Source organism: Rhinopithecus roxellana, chromosome 19, assembly GCF_007565055.1.
Source record: "Rhinopithecus roxellana isolate Shanxi Qingling chromosome 19, ASM756505v1, whole genome shotgun sequence".
Lineage (NCBI taxonomy): Eukaryota > Metazoa > Chordata > Mammalia > Primates > Cercopithecidae > Rhinopithecus > Rhinopithecus roxellana.
Window position 1 is genome coordinate 82830584 of NC_044567.1, and position 22718 is coordinate 82853301.

The 22718-nt window shown below is 40.5% G+C and overlaps 1 long non-coding RNA gene across 1 annotated transcript in view; it reads left to right on the forward strand.

Annotated features, from left to right (window-relative positions):
- Window positions 1–451: 451 nt before the first annotated feature.
- The window catches only part of LOC115894969, a 32952-nt gene continuing 10685 nt past the window's right edge, over window positions 452–22718 (forward strand). Inside the window, exons 1-2 of the long non-coding RNA XR_004055188.1 lie at window positions 452–530; window positions 1252–1405. This is a non-coding gene — a long non-coding RNA (uncharacterized LOC115894969). The remainder of the gene's footprint in view (window positions 531–1251; window positions 1406–22718) is intronic.

The window sequence follows — 22718 nt, forward strand, 5'->3', positions numbered from 1 at the left end:
CTTCTTAGTGTTATCCAATTGGTGGAAAGTGATTGTCTTAGGGATTCAGGAAAGATTTTTACCTGACTCCAGAACAACTAATTCAGAATAAAAGCAGTTTTATGTATTTGCCAAATCTCTATTTTCTGACATCTATGAAAACTTATCACAATAGTACTTCTAAGAAATGATAATGATGTTCTCTTACTCAACATCACCCTCTTCAGCTCCATTTTTCCCTCTAATTTGTCAACAAGGGGAAAATTCCAGATGATGCTTTGCGTTTTGCTGTTATGACTACCATTTATGATTTGTCCTTGAAATCAGTGAACTGGTTTGGGGTAGGACGGGCTGGTTTGGGAATTATAGGAATGTTACTTGAGGCTGTCTGTGCCTGGAAGGAAGCCATGAGTAGTAAAGAGGAAATAGCTGAGATTGGCTTAGAGGAAGTGTAACGAGTGATATTTTCCCCATTCCTAAGTCAAGTCTTTGCTGTTACCGTCAATAACTGCTAACTCAGAGGATGCAACCTTAGTAATTCATTTCCTTAAGTAAGTGGATTCTACAGGCATGGTGCTTACTTCTTGGCAGATACTGAAGTATCTAACAGGGCTGCAGCAGGGCTTCCATATTGTCAGTTTCTGTACCCCTGTGAGCCTCTGCCCTCCTGCTAATCTTCCCAGTCTGGGAAGTAGACTTGGGCAGAGATCAATCTTCCTTTTGGCTCTATGGCATGGCATAGCTGAATCAGGAGGTTTAGATGCATAATTAAGTATCCTTGCTTTCTGATTACCTCATGAATTGCCTCTTGATTCTTGGAGTAAAATTGGTCTATTTTGCCTCAATTTTGGAGGTTAATTATCTAAGAAGGTAACAACATTTTTTCTTGGAAGTAGGTGTTCATTCTATTTGGATAGCCGAACGAAAGTTGTTCTTGGGAGCAACATGACCATCAGATATGTGCAAAGCAATTTAGAATTCATTGTACAGGGTGTCATGCATTCATTATTTTCTCCAGAAGCATTAGGCATTGTATTTTAACTGATGTCTACAGCATCTGACTGCAGGAATTCCCTTGAGCATCTCATTTGCCCACCCCCATTATCATTTTTCCCCCTTCTGAGCTCTCCTTCAGCAAGAACTCTGTTTCTTCTATGTGCCCTGTGACACATCATATAAATTGCTGCACCAGATTGTGATGAACCTTGATATTCATGGAAACCGCAACCCAGGTGGGAGATAACCTTTGACAGGCTCTCTCCTATTCTTTAGTGGCCAGTTTCACAAAGAGCCTGCAGGAAGCTGCTTCCAGCAGGCTGAGTCCTGAGGAGGAGACGATAACAGTGGGAGAAGCACCTGGTAACAGTGGCACTTCATCCAGGAAGAAAACAGGATCTAAAATACAAACAACATCCTTACAACACAAGTGGGTGCACAGTTCACTCTCGCGTGTGTTCGACTATATTCTTCCAAGAGTCTCATGAGAATCTTACTGAAACAGGAAGATGGTCAAAAGATGAATCGAAGTGTCAAGATTTCCAGTGAACATCATCAAAAAGGTTTTTCTGTTGTCGTTGTTGATCTTTTATTTTTAAACAATGAGTATGACCAACCATGCTGTATCTGCAATGTCGAACTTTTTTTTAGCTGAATAAAAATTTAAATACTTCAGAACTGACACTATTTTAAGGGAAATGATGTAAATGGGAACAAAACAAAAAGAAGAAAGCGTTTTGATGATTCTGTCTTTCTAAAAGCATCTCTTCCAAAGCAGATGTTATATTTATTAAACATCATAGGATCAGTAAGATGACATTTATTAAGTGTTCGCCATTCCAGGCATTGTGCAAGGTGCTTCCTGGGTAGCATCTCGTTTAGTACTCTGGAAAGTTATGCACAGAGAGGGTAAGCAGCTCTCCTAGTGTCTCACAGCTAGTAAGTGATGGACCCAGGACTGAGACACAAGCACTGTAGCTCAGAGCTGGCTTGCTTGTCCTTTAGACTTTTGCCTATCTGTACCACTTATACATTTTAATAAGAATTGTATTGATAGAGGCATGAGGCAGAGAAATCCTAGGCAGACAGGGGTGGGCCCCTGGCAAAATCCCACCTTCAGGTCAAAAATCCCGAAACCCGCGGCTCAAAAGTGAGAATTTCTATCCCTGTTCGCTCACTCTCTCTCAATTGGTTCTTTCTGAATAATGTCTTTCTAACAATAAAATGTTGCCTTTTCCAAAACTACCTATGGCCTGGCAGGATCCCCATCTTGTGCCTATAAAGACCCAAGACTCAGTCAGTAGAGGAGAGAAGCAGCTTGACTGGAGAGAGGTGACTTGACTTCAGGGGGATGGCTGGACTTTGGAGGAGAGACAGCTTAACTTTGGAGAAGAGCCAGCCAGAGACAACCAGACTTCAGGGAAGATTATCTTCCTTTCCTGTCCCCTCTCAAGCATCCCTCTCTGCTGAGAGCCACTTCCATCGCTACATAAAATTCTCCACCTCCACCATCCTTCAAGTGTTCGTGCAACCTAATTCTTCTTGGATGCCAGACAGGAGCTTGGGATCCACCAAGTGTGGATACCCAAAAAAGGTTGTCATACTGGCCCTATGTGGTCACTGGTGGAGGGCAGCTGCTCCACACAATGAGTCAAGGAATCTACTGAGCTGATAACACACTGCTGTCCATGGACGGCGGAGCTAAGAGAGCATTGTAACATGCCCTCTGGGGCTTCGGGGTCACAGGCACCCCCCACCCTGGCATTGCCACGGGGCCTGCCTGGTGCCTGCTCCTGCCAGCACCCAAAGTGGCTGTCTGGAACACTCGCTCGCTCATACGCTCCCTCCCGCAAAAGGTTGAGTGCAGCAGGCCAAATAAACAGGGCACCTCTGTTGCAATTCCAACGAAGGGGTCGAGAAAAACTGCATCAGTATTATGTCCATACTCTTTTTAAAAATATCCTGTGGCTGGTAAATAAAAAGTCATGATCGGTATGCTAATTTTGTTTCTTCAAATTGTCAATGTCTCTTTAGTCATAGACTCAAAACACCAATAACATTTCATGCCAAAAGCCATTTCCTTAATATTTCTTATGGCCTTCAGTCGATGCCACTACATAGGTTTTAAGGATCAGGCCCAAGACCTTTTGCTATAAATTATCAAGAAAAATCTGCTGGGTGTGATGGCTTATGTCTGTAATCCCAGCACATTGGAAGCCAAGGTGGAGAGATTGCTTGAGTACATAAGTTTAAGACTATCCTGAGCTTATCTCTACAAAACAAAAATAAAATAAAATAAAAAGAAAGAAAATGAAAAGTAATATCTCTACTTCAGAACTTCTCTATAGTTTCCTTGTTTATTGCAAGGAAAAGAAACTGAGGCAGAAGACAAATTGGGAAGGTAAATGTCAAAAGTAAATGTGTCATTCTTACCTCTGAACAGGTATAACTATCATGAGTTTTTAAGAATGGTGGACATCCGAGCTGGTTCCTGTTATTCAGAGCAGACCACTCCTATACCTTCAGCTGTTTCTTCAGTTGGGTTGCCACTGACATTTCTGGGATGACCTGAAATCTCTGGAGATTAAGGCTTTCAGAACTAGGTGTACCTGAGCATCTTGAAAATGCACCTGCCCACCTGGTCTAATTAGAAAAGTTACTATTTCAACAAATAGCACATTTTTCTAAAAAGAAATGGGATAAAATAGCTCCAGATTTTAAGACAGGTGGTAAATTCTATCTTGTTGTAGTCATCTTCACGTTATTAATTTATCCATTCATGTAGCAAATGTTTACTGAGTATGTGCTGTGTACCAGGCATTTTTCCAGGGTTGAATGCAGCAGTGAACCAATATAAAAACTGCTTTCCTCCAGTATCTTTTTTTTTTTTTTTTTGGAGATGGAGTCTCGCTCTGTCGCCCAGGCTGGAGTGCAGTGGCCGGATCTCAGCTCACTGCAAGCTCTGCCTCCCGGGTTTACGCCATTCTCCTGCCTCAGTCTCCCGAGTAGCTGGGACTACAGGCGCCCGCCACCTCGCCTGGCTAGTTTTTTGTATTTTTTAGTAGAGACGGGGTTTCACCGTGTTAGCCAGGATGGTCTTGATCTCCTGACCTCGTGATCCGCCCGTCTCGGCCTCCCACAGTGCTGGGATTACAGGCTTGAGCCACCGCGCCCGGCTCCTCCAGTATCTTATATTCCAGAGTGTTATTAAGTGGTTCACATTTTATTTCTACTCCATAACTGGAGATCAAAAGAACAAATGATGGAACATGATAATAACAAAAATATAATTGCTTTGTTAAATTTTAACAGGTATTAGCTCCTTAATCTTTAGAAGAAATTTATGTAGATTTTAATCTACAAAAATGGCTAAGTTTTTGATTCAACCAAATGCAATTATTATTCCCATTTTAAAGATGAAGAAAAAGAGAAATCGATCCCCCCGTCAATGAACAGATTTCCTAAATATCATGTAGATAAATGTGTTGGAACTGGGATTGAAACCCAGGACCCCTGACTCCAGGTCCACACGATCTGTCACCATGCTCTACTGAATCAGAAGGGTAGAACTTGTAATTAAATATGTCCAGGTGAATAGAATTTTAGTTTAAAGGAAAATTGGCAACTGTTAATGTAATCACTCTAGATGTTAACACAATATAGCCAGCTCCCACTGGCTTAATTTTATTTTCATCATCATCTTTATATGCCAGTAGCATTTAGCCTTTGTAATGTTTTTTAGGTGCCAAGATAAGCTCTGGAGAAAGAGTTTCCTTTTGCAGTGAACCCAGTGAATCTCTTATCCTTCCCCTAAGATCAGGAACTATTTTAAGTCCCTGACTTCTAGTGAATGTTGTGGAGATTGACAGAGGTGCTGGTTGTATTTTGCAGTTTTATTAACTCACCCATTCTGACTTTCCCCAAGGCACATCAATAAGACGAAGCTATCTACAAAAGGTTCCTTGCGACTCTTTTATGTGGAGTATGCCTGATTCTTGCAAAAAAGCCAAAGGGCCTTAGCTTCCTGCAGGAAATCTGTGACTAAATCCAGGACCTAGAGCGGAAACACTAAGTGTATCGTGGGAGAAAAGGAAAGCAAAGTGCTAAAGTTGTTACTCTGAACAGAGGATATTGGAGCATCCTGCAAAAAACTTCCTGTTTAGCCAGGAGACTAGAAAACAAGATGAAAAACACTTAACTTCAATGACTATTGTGTAAATATATTTTTATACTTTCATTATCTTGGGCAGGGCTTACTCACAAGAACTCCTGGTTTCCCAAGGTGGAGAGTTAGTCACTGAGTCACACCCAGCCTCCCATCTTCCTTGTTTTGACGGCCATACTAAGACCTTGTGTCACTTGCGTAGGCTATCCCTAGGCCTGTACCACATCCTATGCTGAACTTTCTTCCCGAAATGTACTTCCTTCAACTTGTGTTAAACAGCCTGTGGGACAGATTCAGAGAATGCATGGGAAATAACCTGCCTTCAGCGATCCTGCCTCCTCCAAAATCAGGCTAGGGGAACCAGTGGCTCAGTAAAGAGCAAGAAACACTTTTGTATAAATAAAACGAAGCTGCTATTTATGCTTTCTATTCTGAAACACTTTCAAATGGTAGAATAAGATGAAATTCAAGAAGGAAAATTGGAGTTTGTAGGGAGGGCTGGAAAATGTAAATGATTAGAAAAAAAGAAAAATTGGAGTTTTGAATTCCTTTATTATGACAATTTTAGATACTTGGTCGAGCACATCCCAAATGGTGTTATATTGTGTTAGATGTTAGAGTATGTGTGATGTGCGATGTTGTACAGGGAGTGACTCTGAATAGAGACATTCTCAGTTATTTTAAACTTATCTCACTGGATTGTTTCATATGGAATAAAGTAGAAATGGTTTAAATGGGAAAGGATGGAAAGCTAGTCCCTTTTTCTTTATGTTAGCTGTTGAGATTTACTAGTGCATCTAGATTTACTAGTGTATGAGGGCTGTTTAGCCATCTTCCTTCCAAGATCTTCTTAATCTTCCTTTTCTCCTTCCTCTCCACCCTCCAAATCAGGATGACCTCATAATTATTCTTTTTTCTTGCACCACCAGTTCTGAAATTTCCTAATTAAAAACACTAGCAACAAATAGATAAAGACAGAGACGCCCCTTCCATATAAATCAGTAAAGATGAAAAAGCGTAATTAGTGACATAATGTGGTTGGCTCTGTGTCCTCACCCAAATCTCATCTCAAATTGTAATCCCCAGAATCCCCGCGTGTCAAGGGAGAGACCTGGTGGGAGATGATTGGATCATGGGGGGCGGTTCCTCCATGCTGTTCTTGTGATAGCGAGTGAGTTCTCATGAGAGCTGATGGTTTTATAAGTGTTTGACAGTTCCTCCTTCACACACACTCCTCTCTCTTACTTGCCACCACGTAAGATGTCCCTGCTTCCCCTTCCACCATGAGTAAGTTTCCTGAGGCCTCCCCAGATGTGTGAATCTGTGAGTCAATCTCTTTCCTTAATAAATTACCCAGTCTCAGGTATTTCTTGATAGCAGTGTGAGAATGGTCTAATACATACTGTGTCTGAAATCCTGTTTTCTCTTCTGTTCTTTCAGACACCATAGATTTGAATATAAGCTAGCTTTGGAGGCAGAACTCTGTTGGTACTATGTTTGTAGGATAATATTTGTTTGCTAAGACTCTGATTCTGTTCTACATATAGTTCTATGTATTTCTTGTAGTTCTTAAGAATGCTGTGATGAGTTATAATAACAGCAATAAAAATAACATCTGCCAATTGTTCAGTTCCTTTCCCTGGTTGTTAATTTTGATAACCTCTTTATCAACAATGACCTCCTCTATACTGCTTTCAAGGACTGTACCTTGGGCCATGTTGACAATTCGAGTTGTTCCACTTTAGAAACCCAGATTTCCCTCTCTCTAACTCCGATCACTTATCTTCTGGTTAACTCCTAACAGGAGCTCCTATTATACTGGTTCTTTGGTCCTCTCATGACCTCTGGTCCTTTGAACATTTCTGTCAGTTCCCTCCGGTCTTTACGTCTCTTCTTGCTTAGCTTAGCTTCACACATTTCACTTCTTGACTCACTTCTTTTGCCAGTATCCTAGATAACTTTGCTCTGGTTGTCACTGTTTTGTTGTTTGACCTCATGTCCACAAGACTGAGTTGTTAGTATACATATGGTTAATCCAAGCAAGTTTCCTTCTTCCTTTAATCACATTTTTATTATTTAATTATTTTCCCCATCCTCCTCCATCCCTGATCCATTAACTCTTCTTGGCATGACACCTATGGATTATATTAGGGGATATCACTTCAATCAGATTTCCACAGTTGTATTTTGACTTGAATATATCTAACCACCTATTAGATTAGGGCCATTCCTTTTGTTGCTGTTTTCTCTACCTGGAACATTCCGCCTTCAGATTCCTAGAGAGTTTTCTCCTTTAGTTAAGTGTCACCTCATTAGCAAAGCTTATCTGGACACTGTATTTAAAATTGCAGCACATCTTATGATAACTTTTGAGGGCAAGCATCTGTCCATATACATGTTACCTGTTTGGATTTTCTGTCGTGGGAAGTGTCTGTTCAAACCTTTTGCCTACTGGATTTTTAAATTTTTTTTACTGCTGATTTCTCTGAATTTCTAAAAATAATCTAGATAGTAATTCCTCCTATTTTTAGATATTGCAAACTTCTCTAAACTCTTTGCAAATGCTATTCTTCACTCAACAAAAATCATTTATTCTGATGTAGCTGTATCTATCTATAAAAAGGCAAATTAAATTATGTAAAGTCCCTGTGGAAAATCCATAAATGACTCTTAAGATAAAGATGAAACGTCTTAACATGTTAAATCCTCCAAAGAGTACTCTTAGCTCATCTCTTCCTACTCTCCCTCCTGTTCTTTGCTTTCTTGCTATAGTTTGATTGCATCGTTTACCTTCTGAACTAGGATGCTTTTGAGATAAAGAGGTGCACTATTAATTATTATGCCACAATGCTTAGTATAAACAGGAACTGTCTGGGTAATCTGGGACTTCTGTTTACCCTACCTATATGTGACTTTTGGTTTTTCCGAACTTGACACATACTGGGGGGCCCATGTCCCACATGTTTTTCTCTGTCTTCAATGCTCCTTCCTGCTCACTCCACTTTCATTGGATAGCTCCCCCACACCCCCATTTTTTAGGTCTCAGAACCATGCCAATCCTCTGAGGCCTTCTCTGGCCACAACTACCTACCCTTAAACACTTTATTTCTTCTTCTTTTATAATGTGCATTACACTTTTTAAAAATGTTTTCTGCCCAGCTTGTCTCCTCGAACTGTTGACTTACCTGCCCACCTTCAAGAGGGTAAGAACTTATCGATCTTGATCACTGCTGCATCTCCTAGGTCAAGCGGATGCCTAGAACAGATTCAGTGTTCAGTCCAAACTTGTTGAATCATACAAGCTCAAAATGATCTTCACGGTACCTCTAATTAAGTGGATATTTTTAGATAGGGGACTGAGGCACGTAAAGGTTGTACAAAATCACTCTCTAGCTAGTAAATGGTATGGCTAATATTAAAAATAAAGTATGAATTCGATCTCTATTCTCAACCATTGACATCTTGCCTCTAAAAGTGAATTCTTTGTTAGTGGTCTTTTATAAAATATACCTAAGGCACCCTTGTTGACTGCTCTTTGGACTATAAATCTCAACAGTTTTGCTTAAAAAATTAATTTGAAAATATAAACCTAAAAATATTTAGACTCTTTGATCCAGTAACTCCATTTCTGGAGTTCTATCTGACAGAAATAAATAAAAGATGAAATAAAAAACTGTATATGCACAAAGATATGTGCTGAAAAAATTCATATAAGTAGAAATGTAAATAGCCTGAAAATGTTATTTACATTTACATTACATTTACATAATGGGGTACTAATGCATGTGTACATATATAGCTACTTCCATGTTTTTAGATACAGATACATGCCAGCAAACATACACACATGCATTCAGGACTAACTACATAGTTGTAGGCTCTTTGCAAAATAAAAATTTGAAATCTGTTTTTCTTTTTTATTTATTTATTTATTTTTATTATACTTTAAGTTCTAGGGTACATGTGCATAACGTGCAGGTTTGTTACATATGTATATTTGTGCCATGTTGGTGTGCTGCACCCATCAACTCGTCAGCACCCATCAATTCATCATTTATATCATGTATAACTCCCCAATGCAATCCCTCCCCCCTCCCCCCTCCCCATGATAGGCCCCAGTGTGTGATGTTCCCCTTCCCGAGTCCAAGTGATCTCATTGTTCAGTTCCCACCTATGAGCGAGAACATGCGGTGTTTGGTTTTCTCTTCTTGTGATAGTTTGCTAAGAATGATGGTTTCCAGCTGCATCCATGACCCTACAAAGGACACAAACTCATCCTTTTTTATGGCTGCATAGTATTCCATGGTGTATATGTGCCACATTTTCTTAATCCAGTCTGTCACAGATGGACATTTGGGTTGATTCCAAGTCTTTGCTATTGTGAATAGTGCCGCAATAAACATACGTGTGCATGTGTCTTTGTAGTAGAATAATTTATAATCCTTTGGGTATATACCCAGTAGTGGGATGGCTGGGTCATATGGTACATCTAGTTCTAGATCCTTGAGGAATCGCCATACTGTTTTCCATAATGGTTGAACTAGTTTACAATCCCACCAACAGTGTAAAAGTGTTCCTATTTCTCCACATCCTCTCCAACAACTGTTGTTTCCTGATTTTTTAATGATTGCCATTCTAACTAGTGTGAAATGGTATCTCATTGTGGTTTTGATTTGCATTTCTCTGATGGCGAGTGATGATGAGCATTTTTTCATGTGTCTGTTGGCTGTATGAATGTCTTCTTTTGAGAAATGTCTGTTCATATCCTTTGCCCACTTTTTGATGGGGTTGTTTGTTTTTTTCTTGTATATTTGTTTGAGTTCTTTGTAGATTCTGGATATTAGCCCTTTGTCAGATGAGTAGATTGCAAAAATTTTCTCCCATTCTGTAGGTTGCCTGTTCACTCTGATGGTAGTTTCTTTTGCTGTGCAGAAGCTCTTTAGTTTAATGAGATCCCATTTGTCAATTTTGGCTTTTGCTGCTGTTGCTTTTGGTGTTTTAGACATGAAGTCCTTGCCCATGCCTATGTCCTGAATGGTACTACCTAGATTTTCTTCTAGGGTTTTTATGGTATTAGGTCTAACATTTAAGTCTCTAATCCATCTTGAATTAATCTTCATATAAGGAGTAAGGAAAGGATCCAGTTTCAGCTTTCTACTTATGGCTAGCCAATTTTCCCAGCACCATTTATTAAATAGGGAATCCTTTCCCCATTTCTTGTTTCTCTCAGGTTTGTCAAAGATCAGATGGCTGTAGATGTGTGGTATTATTTCTGAGGACTCTGTTCTGTTCCATTGGTCTATAGCTCTGTTTTGGTACCAGTACCATGCTGTTTTGGTTACTGTAGCCTTGTAGTATAGTTTGAAGTCAGGTAGCGTGATGCCTCCAGCTTTGTCCTTTTGACTTAGGATTGTCTTGGCAATGCGGGCTCTTTTTTGGTTCCATATGAAATTTAAAGCAGTTTTTTCCAATTCTGTGAAGAACTCATTGGTAGCTTGATGGGGATGGCATTGAATCTATAAATAACCTTGGGCAGTATGGCCATTTTCACAATATTGATTCTTCCTATCCATGAGCATGGTATGTTCTTCCATTTGTTTGTGTCCTCTTTTATTTCACTGAGCAGTGGTTTGTAGTTCTCCTTGAAGAGGTCCTTGACATCCCTTGTAAGTTGGATTCCTAGGTATTTTATTCTCTTTGAAGCAATTGTGAATGGAAGTTCATTCCTGATTTGGCTCTCTGTTTGTCTGTTACTGGTGTATAAGAATGCTTGTGATTTTTGCACATTAATTTTGTATCCTGAGACTTTGCTGAAGTTGCTTATCAGCTTAAGGAGATTTTGGGCTGAGACGATGGGGTTTTCTAAATATACAATCATGTCATCTGCAAACAGGGACAATTTGACTTCTTCATTTCCTAACTGAATACCCTTGATTTCTTTCTCTTGCCTGATTGCCCTAGCCAGAACTTCCAACACTATGTTGAATAGGAGTGGTGAGAGAGGGCATCCCTGTCTTGTACCAGTTTTCAAAGGGAATTTTTCCAGTTTTTGCCCATTCAGTATGATATTAGCTGTGGGTTTGTCATAAATAGCTCTTATTATTTTGAGGTACGTTCCATCAATACCGAATTTATTGAGCGTTTTTAGCATGAAGGGCTGTTGAATTTTGTCAAAAGCCTTTTCTGCATCTATTGAGATAATCATGTGGTTCTTGACTTTGGTTCTGTTTATATGCTGGATTATGTTTATTGATTTGCGAATGTTGAACCAGCCTTGCATCCCAGGGATGAAGCCCACTTGATCATGGTGGATAAGCTTTTTGATGTGCTGCTGAATCCGGTTTGCCAGTATTTTATTGAGGATTTTTGCATCGATGTTCATCAGGGATATTGGTCTAAACTTCTCTTTTTTTGTTGTGTCTCTGCCAGGCTTTGGTATCAGGATGATGTTGGCCTCATAAAATGAGTTAGGGAGGATTCCCTCTTTTTCTATTGATTGGAATAGTTTCAGAAGGAATGGTACCAGCTCCTCCTTGTACCTCTGGTAGAATTCAGCTGTGAATCCATCTGGTCCTGGACTTTTTTTGGTGGGTAGGCTATTGATTGTTGCCTCAATTTCAGAGCCTGCTATTGGTCTATTCAGGGATTCAACTTCTTCCTGGTTTAGTCTTGGGAGAGTGTAAGTGTCCAGGAAATTATCCATTTCTTCTAGATTTTCTAGTTGATTTGCGTAGAGGTGTTTATAGTATTCTCTGATGGTAGTTTGTATTTCTGTGGGGTCAGTGGTGATATCCCCTTTATCATTTTTTATTGCATCTATTTGATTCCTCTCTCTTTTCTTCTTTATTAGTCTTGCTAGCGGTCTGTCAATTTTGTTGATCTTTTCAAAAAACCAACTCCTGGATTCATTGATTTTTTGGAGGGTTTTTTGTGTCTCTATCTCCTTCAGTTCTGCTCTGATCTTAGTTATTTCTTGCCTTCTGCTGGCTTTTGAATGTGTTTGCTCTTGCCTCTCTAGTTCTTTTAATTGTGATGTTAGAGTGTCAATTTTAGATCTTTCCAGCTTTCTCTTGTGGGCATTTAGTGCTATAAATTTCCCTCTACACACTGCTTTAAATGTGTCCCAGAGATTCTGGTATGTTGTATCTTTGTTCTCATTGGTTTCAAAGAACATCTTTATTTCTGCCTTCATTTCATTATGTACCCAGTAGTCATTCAGGAGCAGGTTGTTCAGTTTCCATGTAGTTGAGCGGTTTTGATTGAGTTTCTTAGTCCTGAGTTCTAGTTTGATTGCACTGTGGTCTGAGAGACAGTTTGTTATAATTTCTGTTCTTGTACATTTGCTGAGGAGTGCTTTACTTCCAATTATGTGGTCAATTTTGGAATAAGTGCGATGTGGTGCTGAGAAGAATGTATATTCTGTTGATTTGGGGTGGAGAGTTCTATAGATGTCTATTAGGTCCGCTTGGTGCAGAGATGAGTTCAATTCCTGGATATCCTTGTTAACTTTCTGTCTCGTTGATCTGTCTAATGTTGACAGTGGAGTGTTGAAGTCTCCCGTTATTATTGTATGGGAGTCTAAGTCTCTTTGTAAGTCTCTAAGGACTTGCTTTATGAATCTGGGTGCTCCTGTATTGGGTGCATATATATTTAGGATAGTTAGCTCTTCCTGTTGAATTGATCCCTTTACCATTATGTAATGGCCTTCTTTGTCTCTTTTGATCTTTGATGGTTTAAAGTCTATTTTATCAGAGACTAGGATTGCAACCCCTGCTTTTTTTTGTTCTCCATTTGCTTGGTAGATCTTCCTCCATCCCTTTATTTTGAGCCTATGTATGTCTCTGCATGTGAGATGGGTCTCCTGAATACAGCCGACTGATGGGTCTTGACTCTTTATCCAGTTTGCCAGTCTGTGTCTTTTCATTGGAGCATTTAGTCCATTAACATTTAAGGTTAATATTGTTATGTGTGAACTTGATCCTGCCATTATGATATTAACTGGTTATTTTGCTCGTTAGTTGATGCAGTTTCTTCCTAGCCTCGATGGTCTTTACATTTTGGCATGTTTTTGCAATGGCTGGTACCGGTTGTTCCTCTCCATGTTTAGGGCTTCCTTCAGGGTCTCTTGTAAGGCAGGCCTGGTGGTGACAAAATCTCTAAGCATTTGCTTATCTGTAAAGGATTTTATTTCTCCCTCACTTATGAAACTTAGTTTGGCTGGATATGAAATTCTGGGTTGAAAATTCTTTTCTTTAAGAACGTTGAATATTGGCCCCCACTCTCTTCTGGCTTGTAGAGTTTCTGCCGAGAGATCTGCTGTTAGTCTGATGGGCTTCCCTTTGTGGGTAACCCGACCTTTCTCTCTGGCTGCCCTTAAGATTTTTTCCTTCATTTCAACTTTGGTGAATCTGGCAATTATGTGTCTTGGAGTTGCTCTTCTCGAGGTGTTCTCTGTATTTCCTGAATTTGAATGTTGGCCTGCCCTACTAGGTTGGGGAAGTTCTCCTGGATGATATCCTGAAGAGTGTTTTCCAACTTGGTTCCATTTTCCCCCTCACTTTCAGGCACCCCAGTCAGACGTAGATTTGGTCTTTTTACATAATCCCATACTTCTTGTAGGCTTTGTTCATTTCTTTTTCTTCTTTTTTCTTTTGGTTTCTCCTCTCGCTTCATTTCATTCATTTAATCCTCAATCACTGATACTCTTTCTTCCAGTTGATCGAGTCGGTTACTGAAGCTTGTGCATTTGTCACGTATTTCTCGTGTCATGGTTTTCATCTCTGTCATTTCGTTTATGACCTTCTCTGCATTAATTAGTCTAGCTGTCAATTCTTCCACTCTTTTTTCAAGATTTTTAGTTTCTTTGCCCTGGGTATGTAATTCCTCCTTTAGCTCTGAGAAGTTTGATGGACTGAAGCCTTCTTCTCTCATCTCGTCAAAGTCATTCTCTGACCAGCTTCGATCCGTTGCTGGTGATGGGCTGCGCTCCTTTGCAGGGGGAGATGTGCTCTTATTTTTTGAATTTCCAGCTTTTCTGCCCTGCTTTTTCCCCATCATTGTGGTTTTATCTGTCTCTGGTCTTTGATGATGGTGACGTACTGATGGGGTTTTGGTATAGGTGTCCTTCCTGTTTGATAGTTTTCCTTCTGACAGTCAGGACCCTCAGCTATAGGTCTGTTGGAGATTGCTTGAGGTCCACTCCAGACCCTGTTTGCCTGGGTATCAGCAGCAGAGGTTGCAGAAGATAGAATATTGCTGAACAGCGAGTGTACCTGTCTGATTCTTACTTTGGAAGCTTCCTCTCAGGGGTGTACTCCACCCTGTGAGGTGTGGGGTGTCAGACTGCCCCTAGTGGGGGATGTCTCCCAGTTAGGCTACTCAGTGGTCAGTGACCCACTTGAGCAGGCAGTCTGTCCGTTCTCAGATCTCAACCTCCGTGTTGGGAGATCCACTGCTCTCTTCAAAGCTGTCAGACAGAGTCGTTCGCGTCTGCTCAGGCCTCTGCTGTTTCCCCTGTTGTTTTTTAGCTGAGCCCTGCCCCCAGAGGTGGGGTCTATAGAGACAGGCAGGTTTCCTTGAGCTGCGGTGAGCTCCACCCAGTTCGAGCTTCCCAGCGGCTTTGTTTACCTACTTAAGCCTCAGCAATGGTGGGCGCCCCTCCCCCAGCCTCGCTGCTGCCTTGCGGTTAGATCCCCGCAGACTGCTGTGTTAACAATGAGGGCCGCTCCGTGGGCGTGGGACCCTCCCGGCCAGGTGAGGGATATATTCTTCTGTTGTGCCCGTTGCTTAAAGCGCGGTATTGGGGTGGGAGTTACCCGATTTTCCAGGTGTTGTGTGTCTCAGTTCCCCTGGCTAGGAAAAGGGATTCCCTTCCCCCTTGCACTTCCCAGGTGAGGCGATGCCTCGCCCTGCTTCAGCTCTCGCTGGTCAGGCTGCAGCAGCTGACCAGCACCGATTGTCCGGCACTTCCTAGTGAGATGTCCCCAGTACCTCAGTTGAAAATGCAGAAATCACTGGTCTTCTGTGTCGCTCGCGCTGGGAGTTGGAGACTGGAGCTGTTCCTATTCGGCCATCTTTCTCCGCCCCGACCCTTCTTTTTCAATACCAGGGACATGTGCTGCTTGCCCTCTGGGGAGCGCGTGTCACCACTGTGTGCAGTATCACCTCACGGCAGCTCAGAAAGCATCAGGTATCTCTGCTCGTCTGCCTCCATCGCTGTCCCTCAAAGGGTGAGGCTCCGAGGCCTGCTGCTGGGGGAGTTCAGGCCAGGATGAGCTGCTTATGTGCTGGTGGGTCCGAAATCTGTTTTTCAAAAATTATTAAGAATTTCAAGACGGTGATAGGAGAGTATTAAACCAAGAATGGGATTCTTCCGAGTGTGTGACCCTATCTGACTGCACAGTGTATACTCATAAAATTAGCTATGGATGAATATTCTGATGACAAAATTACTGCAAAAAAATAGGTTCAGATATTTCTTGTAGCTTTGTGATAGCATTAAGGATATTAATTATTTTCTTCCTACTACTTTTTGATATTGCCTACAGTTTTCTCAATGGCCATTCGTTGCTTTAATAGTCAGAAACAAGTCCAGGCATGGTGGCTTACCCCTGTAATCCCAGTACTTTGGGAGGTCGAGGCAGGTAGATCACTTGAGGTTAGGAGTTCAAGACCAGCCTGGTCAACATGGCAAAAACCTGTCTGTACTAAAAATACAAAAAATTAGCTGGGTGTGGTGGCATGGGCCTGTAGTCCTGGCTACTCATGAGGCTGAGGCAGGAGGATTGCTTGAGCCTAGGAGGTCAAAGCTGCAGTGAGCCAAGATCATGTCACTACACTCCAAAGTAAGACTGTCTCAAAAAAAAAAAAAAAAAAAAAAAAAGACAGAAACAAAATTATTTCTAAAGGAAAGTACAGTTTTAAAAAAATCATGCAAAGCTATGATATATTCCCTGAAATTCAACTGTGAAGTTTCCTAGACATGCATATACTTTGCTGGTGAATACCCAAAATACTTTGTTTTGCAGATTTGGGTATTTCTTTTCTTCTTTTTCTTTTTTCTTTTCTTTTCTTTTTCCTTTTTTTTTTTTTTTTTTTTTTTTGAGATGGAGTCTCCCACTGTAGCCCAGGCTGGATTGCAATGGCATGATCTCAGCTCACTGCAACCTCTGCCTCCTGGGTTCAAACGATTCTTCTGTCTCTGCCTCCTGAGTAACTGGGATTACAGGTGCATGCCGCCGCACCCAGCTAATTTTTTCTATTTTAGTAGAGACGGGATTTCACCATGTTGGCTAGGCTGGTCTCTAACTCCTGACCTTGTGATCCACCCGCCTCAGCCTCCCAAAGTGCTGGGATTACAGGTATAAGCCACAGCGCCTGGCCAGATTTGGGTATTTCTTCTACAATTGCCTAGTAACAACAAAATTGGACACAACTGATTGAAGTTGATAAAGGTTGTCTTTACTGTCTTTCTGCCTTTCATTTTTTCTCCTCATGAAGGTCTCTCTCAGCATTTCCTTTTAGCAGTCGACTAACTTCCTGTTTTCTAACGCACCTCCTTTATGAGAAAAGAAAAAATAGTTATCATTTGTTAGAAGGTTACTATGTGTAGAGAACCACACTAAGTAAATTATAATATCTCCTTTAGTCTTTTTAACAGTCTTTTCAAGTAGATAGTGTTATCCTGGTTTTATAGGAGAGGATGTAAAGGCATAGAGATTATATATCTGAGGCTAAGGTCATAGTATTAGTGAGAACAGAGCTGGGATTGGAATTCAGATGAGGTAGGTCAGTCTCTAAATATGGCCATCAACAATTCCTCCCATCTCTGTACATGCCTGCAGTGTCTTAGATTAACAAGAGGAAATTATTTTCCCACCCCTTACTCTAGAAAACCTTCATAACTTGCTTTGCACAATAGAATAACATAGAAACAAGCTTCCAGGACTTTGGCATTTAGGCCTTAGGATAACTGGCAGCTTCTGCTTCTTAGGCCTTGGAATCTAGCCACTACGCAGTAAGGAAATTCAGGCTAGACTACTGAATGATTGGAGACCATATATAGAGGGGTTGAGAATAAGTAGGTCATAGTGTTGCACGTGTAAACCTCACAGCCTAGTGGGGGAGACAGCTCCATAAACCAAAAACCACAAAGCATTGTAATGTGTGTTGTACTAGAGGTAAGTAAAAAATGTTGTAGAAGCCAGAATAAAGTGGTAGCCTCTTGTGTGTGTGTGTGTGTGTGTGTGTGTGTGTGTGTAGAAGGTAGCTTCGTGGAAGTGGTGACAGCACTTGTCCCCCATCTTGAAGGGTATGTAGAGATTCCGTAGGTAGAAAAAGGCATCCCAGGCTAAGAGAACACTATTTGCAAAACTATGGAAGTGTAACAAAAAAAGACATGCTTAGGAAATGGTGAGTCAATAGTACTTTCTATAGTTTTGTTGATTCTTATACTTCTAAATTTTAACTGCTTTAAAAGACGTAAACTTTCTCATTGCAGCTTCCCAATCTGATAGATGTGGAGGGTAGATGTGAGGAAAGGCTTCCTCCACTGATCAGTGGAGAAGAATTTTTTTTCTTTTCTTTTCTTTCTTTCTTTCTTTTTTTTTTTTTTTGAGACAGACTCTTGCTCTGTCTCCCAGGCTGGAGTGCAGTGATGCGATCTCGGCTCACTGCAACCTTTGCCTCCCGGGTTCAAGCAATTCTCCTGCCTCAGCCTCCCGAGTAGCTGGGACTACAGGTACATGCCACCATGCCCAGCTAATTTTTTTATTTTTAGTAGAGACAGGGTTTCACCATGTTGGCCAGGCTGGTCTTGAACTCCTGACCTCATGATCCACCCACCTCGGCCTCCCAAAATGCTGGGATTACAGGCATGAGCCACCGCGCCCGGCCAGGATTTGTTTTTATACATTCATTCCTCTTAGTTGATTTTTTTTGTTGTGATATTTGAATGTACTGTATTAGTTTCCCAGGGCAACTGTAACAAATGACCACAAATGTGGTGGCTTAAAAGGACACAGGGTGGGGAACATCACACACTGGGGCCTGTTGTGGGGTGGGGGGAGAGGGAAGACATAGCATTAGGAGATATGCCTAATGTAAATGACGAGTTAATGGGTGCAGCACACCAACATGGCACATGTATACATATGTAACAAACCTGCACATTGTGCACATGTATCCTAGAACTTAAAGTATAATAAAAAAAAAAAAAAAAAAAAAGGAAAAAAATCTATTCTCTCACAGTTCTGGAGGCCAGAAGTCTGAAATCAAGGTGTTGGCAGGGCCATGCTTCCTCTAAAGGTGCTGGAGGAAGGTCCTTCCCTGCGTCTTCCAGCTTCTGGTGGCTCCGGGTGATTTTTGGCTTGTGGCAGCATCATTTCTGTCTTTCTCTTGGTCTTCAATGGCCTCATCCTCTGTGTTTTCTCCTCTTCTTATAAGGACATTGTCTTTGCACTTAGGACCGCCCTAATCTAGGATGATCTCATCTTGAGATTCTTAATTACACCCGCAAAGACCCTTTCCCCAAATACAGTCACCTTTATAGGTTCTGGGTGGACGTATATTTTGTTGGGGGCCACCATGAACCCAGTACAGATAGTAACCAACATTTCCCTTTGCTAATGGTTTATATTTAACAATAATTTTTTTAAAAAAAATCTTCATTTTATCATTTATACATTTCAAAAAGTTTAAAACTCTAACGTGTTTAATTCCAAATGTGACTTTGGCTGGGTTTCTCTCCTAAGCAGCACTTCAGTACATTTTCTTAGGCAGAATGCAAAAGATCTACATCAGAGTAGAACTGGCCCTGTGATTAGCTATGCTAAATTGAAACCTTATGAAATATAGTGTGGTTACATTAAATGGCAGTTAGAATGTGGTCAACATTATTACAAATAAATCTTTTTCATTATATTTTACTGTCAGCAAATGCTGGTATAAAACTCATTGCCATTCCTCATATGGCTACCTTGAAGGGAGTCAGAAAATACACTGGCATCTGAGATCTTCATGTGAATTATTTTGAGAATTCCAAAGACTCCAAACTCAATTCAAAGAAATATGATGGAAATTTCATGGGTTTTTAATTGGACTTTCATCTTTGCTTCCTTTGTCAGTAACGAATGACTGTCTTGGAACTTGAGGTTGTTGCTAGACCCTCTTCTTTAAAAAAAAACAAACAAACAGAAAAACCCTAAAGTTTCTATAGTTAAAGCCTCTTGGGAGGGGAAGAAACCTCACTCAGCATACAGAATGATAAAATTTTACTTGGCGAGGTAACATACATGACTTTGGACAGGTTTAAGCTGCTTTTTCCTTGAAAGGAAGAGAACTTTCAGGCTTGTAGGTGCTATTTCTTTCTTATTCCAGTTGCTACAACTGGAAACTGTAGTCATTGTAGGGTTTTCCTTAAATAAGTCCAAGTTACAGGAGGCAGCAGGGAGTCTATTCCATTGAAGCCTTCCCATGAGGATGGAACAGCTTCGAATTTCTTGATCATTCTAATCATCATCACCATCTGGAAAATTTCGTCATTCAACTAATAGTTGGTAATCATATTGTCCTGGCTTCCAAAATAAAACAAAATGAAAAGGCCTTCCAGACAATCCAAGTAGGCTATTTGTCCAACTGCTCTATTTATCTGTGTTGATTTCAGTTATATATTTCAAACACCCACTGACTCTAAAGTATACTGAATCATGCCCTCAAGCAACTGGTCTCATCTACAAAGAATGAACCTGACCCATGATTCTGTGCTCCTGTGTTTCTCTCGTTATAGTCATAAGTTAGCCCAAAGATAGAAGCATATGATTCTTTGGATGAGATTGCTGTTGTCTTTTAAAGATACAAGAATCATAAACTCCATTCAAAGGTGACATCAGAACGCTGAAAGACATTCTGAGACAGAGCAAATTACCTCATGCCATTTTCCCTAGATTTTCTAACTTTCTCGTGTTTAGTAATCAATTGTTCACTGACTCTAAATGTATAGGAGGTAAAACTTTTTCTTTACTCGCTTATATTCCGAGGCTGGGCCTGCAAGTTAAACTGACAAAGACAGATGAATAGAAGAAAATTGTACACATGGTATGTGATGTTAATATTCTTATGTGTGCAGGGTTTTCATAGAAAAGAAGTGAAAAACCCCCAAAAAGCAGGTAAACTGGAGGGTGTCTATACCATTTTAGCAAAGGACAATAACGTGGAGAGAAGCGACTATGACAGAGGAAAGAGGGTTTGGGCTTCCAGGGGTGAATGGTAGGAAGGTAAATTTATGAGGAAAAGCAATAATAAACAAGAGTTATTTACTAAAGTTTGCTTATGCAGCACATCTTCGTGTGCTATCTCCATCTCCTGATAAGGGTTGTTCCCGTCTTCCTAATAGGGGAGGGTGGGGGGACACCTTTGTTTAGCCTAAAGCTTACAGTTTCTCCATACACATTGAACTGTAGCCTAACTGGATGTTGAAATGGACTGTAACCTATTCTTTTAACAAGTAGCCAAGTTTCAGCCAATTACAGCAGCTGAGTTTCAGCCAATCACAGCAGCTGAGTTCCAGCCAATCACAGGCAGCCAACTGTCTAAACTGGGTTTAAATAAGGCAGATGCTGAGCTGTAACCAATCCAGCTGTTTCTGTACCTAACTTCTATTTTCTGAACCTCACTTTCCATTTCCTGCCCATTAATGTTACCTGACCATGTGGCAGCCCAAGAGTCACTGGAAACCTATTTTGTTTCTGGGAGCTGCCTGATCCATGAGCTTAATTAAATTGTTAAATCTAATTCATCTGTAGTTTTTAACACCTTCACGAGGGGAAATTTATACCCTGCTTTAAGGCAGAGGGGGAAGGCGGAGCTCTTCTGTGTCTGCTTTTTCTCAATTGCCCCCAGCTCAAAATAATTCTTATGCCGGCATATTTTGGGGTGACATACTCTGATCTCCTTCATTGGGAAGCAGTCCCTGAGTGTGAGCCTAGCAAAGACTCTCTTCTTAGAAATCCTAATTTAAAACATAGTGGTTACAATTCAGAAGCTGGGTCTCTATGCACATTATCTAACTGCTTGGCACACAAAGGTTTGTCAAATAAAAGACAGGCAGGCGATGAATGCATTGAGAAACGTTGTCAATCCTACCTAAAGTTCCACAGACTTAGAGAACATGTCTTTCTACCTGACAACCATTCAGAGCAGTTTGGCTGTTCCAACTCCCGTCCTGAATTTCATCATTCAAAATCTGTGAGACCGGTACTGAGCCCTCATGGAAGACTGGCTCATTTAATTGAACAATTTGGAAAACTGTTGAGTTGAGGAAATGTATACAGAAGCTAGGTGGCGCTGGCGGCCACAGGCTGCGCAAGACAATCCTCTGCATGTCAGAACATGCCCTGTGCCCAAAGGACACAGCTGTGAAACCTTTCTGAAGAGTTTAGTATCAGATGCAGGGAGAATGATTTGAAACAAAAGAGAAATACAGAAATTCCACAGCATCACTTTCAGACCGTCCAACATTACCCATTCCTTCTGACATAAACATGAAAACCCATTAAGCACAATTTGTATTTATCTATTTTCTAAATAAACTCCTCCTGGTCATTTGCTTTTCGAATATTCTGTTTGGTCTTTTTGGTTTTGCAATCACCACTGACTTGGAGCTCCACAGAAAAACCAGAGGTTCCAAAATAGCAATCGGAAGAGAACTTGGTTTCAGTCCCTTTTCCATTAATGCCTATTTTCCACAACCACATAACCTGTGCATTTGGAATATTTTCCCAATGGCACTGGCTTTCATAAGCTGTAGTGACTGTCAGGAAATAAAACTGCTTTGGTGGAAAGACCAGAATTATATAGCTGAGAACACAGGAATGTTAAACCAGCCTTCGAAGTCTTGCAGAATAGGAGAGAATAAAAGTGGGCTGTGTCAATGAGACAGGTTTGATAGAAATAGAACATTTATGAATTTCTAGTCACATCTTCTGACCAGATAATTTACAGAGCCACTCACCTTTATGTATAGGAGATATTAATCTTATAAGTGGAAGATGACCATGCTTAAGTCAGAATATAATAGTCTGACAAAATTTTCTGCTTTATGTATGCTTATGGAACCTGTTTTATCTACAGACATATTATATCACATTTATATAGTCATTTAATACATTTCATTCATTGAAAATAATACAAATGCATTAAAATGAAAACAATCATTAGGTACTTACTTTTGGTTAATATTTCCAACAGTCCTGAAAGATGTGGTATAAATGTATCTGTAATCCCTTGGGGTTTATTGTGCAAGAAAAAAGCAAAGAACACTATTGATTTTTTTTTTTTTTTGAGACATATTGGCTGGTAAAATGTTGATACTAATTAATTCTGAAGTGGAAACAGGCTTACAGGCTGGCAGACGGGTTATAAAATTTTTTTTTTCCATTGGTCTCAGAATTGCTAGAATCTTTGTTTCAACACCAGTAGCTCTGGTCCAGGTTAATATTTCTGCCTCCACTCAATACCACGTTCTACACCATCTTCCCCACTGTCAGAGGAGCTTGTTGAAGATAGTTTCTTTACCTGAGAA